The sequence below is a fragment of the Pararge aegeria genome, chromosome 2 (assembly GCF_905163445.1).
Source record: "Pararge aegeria chromosome 2, ilParAegt1.1, whole genome shotgun sequence".
In the NCBI taxonomy this organism is placed as follows: domain Eukaryota; kingdom Metazoa; phylum Arthropoda; class Insecta; order Lepidoptera; family Nymphalidae; genus Pararge; species Pararge aegeria.
The window spans coordinates 2213622-2216212 of NC_053181.1; positions in this window are offsets into that span (position 1 = coordinate 2213622).

Here is a 2591-nt window from a genome sequence, read left to right on the forward strand (position 1 = left end):
TTTATTTTTCCACTTAAATGGCCAAACGTAGCTGCAATTGACATGTGTGTATAAATGCAGCCAATAGATTTAACGGACTTACGTTCTAGGCTTTTTCCTAAAAAACAATTTACATAATATATAAAAGAATATGGTGTAAGAGCCCCACCGTCAAGGAGAGACTAGCTGAGGGTCACAACCTCAGTTGGCCTGTTTGGAAATCGCTTCATCTCGGAACGCGATACTGAATGCATCTGCGGTTATCCGAAACCGGCCACGAGAGACCACTGCACAAGGCTACCTACCGATCTATTGAGATTGCAGCTATTGGGGCTGCCTGATTTTTAGGTTCGAATCGAGGAGAAACATACCACGTCGGCTAGCTTCTGCAGATCATTTACCAAGAACTTACATTCCCCCGAATATCCCCTCCTAGAATAATGGAGATATATATATATATAAGCAATAGGATATAATATAGTGTTAGTTGTAAATAAGATATTAGCTGTGGTTCCACTGACGCAGACCCTAGTTTAGATATTAAGTTAAAATAACCTTCTTTCCTTCATCCATTTATTAATTTCATTAATAACAGACTTCTGGCATACCTAGCAAACAACGAACTCCTGTCAGACCGTCAGTACGGTTTTCGACGAAATCGGTCAACAGGGGATCTTTTAGTGTATGCCACGCACATCTTGGGTGAAGCCATGGATAAGCACGGTGAAGCGCTCGCCGTTTCACTCGATGTATCGAAAGCTTTTGACCGTGTCTGGCATGAAAGTCTTCTGCACAAGCTTCCAGCCTACGGGTTACCCATTAGTTTTTGCAACTGGATCGCTGATTTCTTGAGTGGACGATTTTTTCGGGTTGTCGTCGATGGGTCCTCGTCTGACCTTATGGCCATCAACGCTGGTGTCCCTCAGGGATCGGTTCTTTCCGCTACGCTCTTCCTGCTGCATATAAATGATCTGTTAAAACCCGGCATCTTTGGGTATGCAGATGACAGCACTGTGACGGTTAGATACATGTCCAGTCCACGACCTAGTGGAGACGAAACTCTTGTGCTCAGAGAGGCCTTGGTGGAACGCGTTAATCTGGCCTTAAGCGAGCTGTCCGATTGGGGTGACACTAATCTGGTACAGTTTAATGCTTCCAAAACCCAAGCGTGTTTGTTTTCCGCCAAACGGAGTCCGTTCCCTCTAACTCAGACTTTCCGAAATGTATCTTTGCCAATCATGAATAGTATTGAGCTCCTAGGTATCAGCATTTCGTCCAATCTAAGCTTTGGACAATGCATCGAGTCCAAAGCTAAAACTGCTGGCAAAAAACTTGGCATCCTCAACAAAGTTAAGCGCTACTTCACGCCAGAACAGCTTCTAACCCTGTACCAAGCTCAGGTTCGGTCGTGCATGGAGTACTGCAGCCATTTATGGGATGGCTCTGCCAAGTACCAGCTCGATGCTTTGGATTCGGTGGATCGTCGTGCTAGGAGACTCATTGGCAACGACCTTGTAGTCAGTAGACTTCAAAGCCTTGAACACCGGCGCAAGGTTGCTTGTCTGGCTGTTTTCTACAAGATACATTTCGGAGAGTGTGCTCAGGAGCTATTCGATTTGGTCAAACCATCTCCTTTCTACCATCGAACTGCGAGGCACCGAAAGAATCTGCACCGTTACGTGGTTGAAATACCATCAACACGTACGAAGCGTTTTGCTTCTTCCTTTCTGATCCGCACCGCAAAGGCCTGGAATGCCCTCCCATCTTCCGTCTTCCCTGATACCTATAATCTGGGTACCTTCAAATCAAGAGTGAATAGGCATCTTCTAGGCAAGCGCGCTTCATCTTAGGCTGCATCATCATTTACCATCAGGTGTGATTGCAGTCAAGCACTTGTCTATATACTTAAAAAAAAAAAAAAAAAACCATCCCCGGCTGTCGCTTACATAAGTAGGTAGTGTCCCATTATAATCATCAGCCGCTTAACATAGGTAACAATCGAGCCACCAGTCTCCTCTCTCGTACGACACAAACAGACAGTAAAGCATACTCATTCGGGTTTATTAGCTATAACGATTATTACCGAACTTTAGTAATATCACCCGGGACTGACATCAATATATTTCTTACCGGCTTCTTTGTACAACCTACCTCCCGGAACCGATGGTAGTCACTACAAACAGACATACTTGACGTTTCAAGTGCTTATAATTACTTATAATACATACTTGAAATAAACGAATTTAGATTTTTTTTATAATATATTCGATACCTACTACACCTAGCCTCAATAACATTTGGGAAAAATAAATTGTATCCTTGGGTAGCAGTACACAGGATACCGACGCGGCTAGCGCTAGGACCTGACAGTGTAATACATTATGGATTTTAATACAAAGGCTTATGGATTTTAATACAAAGGCACAGCGCATTTTGCTTTAGTATTCTATAGGAAGCTATTTTATTATTATAAATAATTAATTGTAAAAAATAATTAATCACTATTAATGTATATCGGTTTCGGTTTCTAAACATACTAATCAAGCGCCTGAAAATATGATACCCACATAGGTGCCAAAGGAATAAAAAAGAAATAAAAACCATTCTCATTT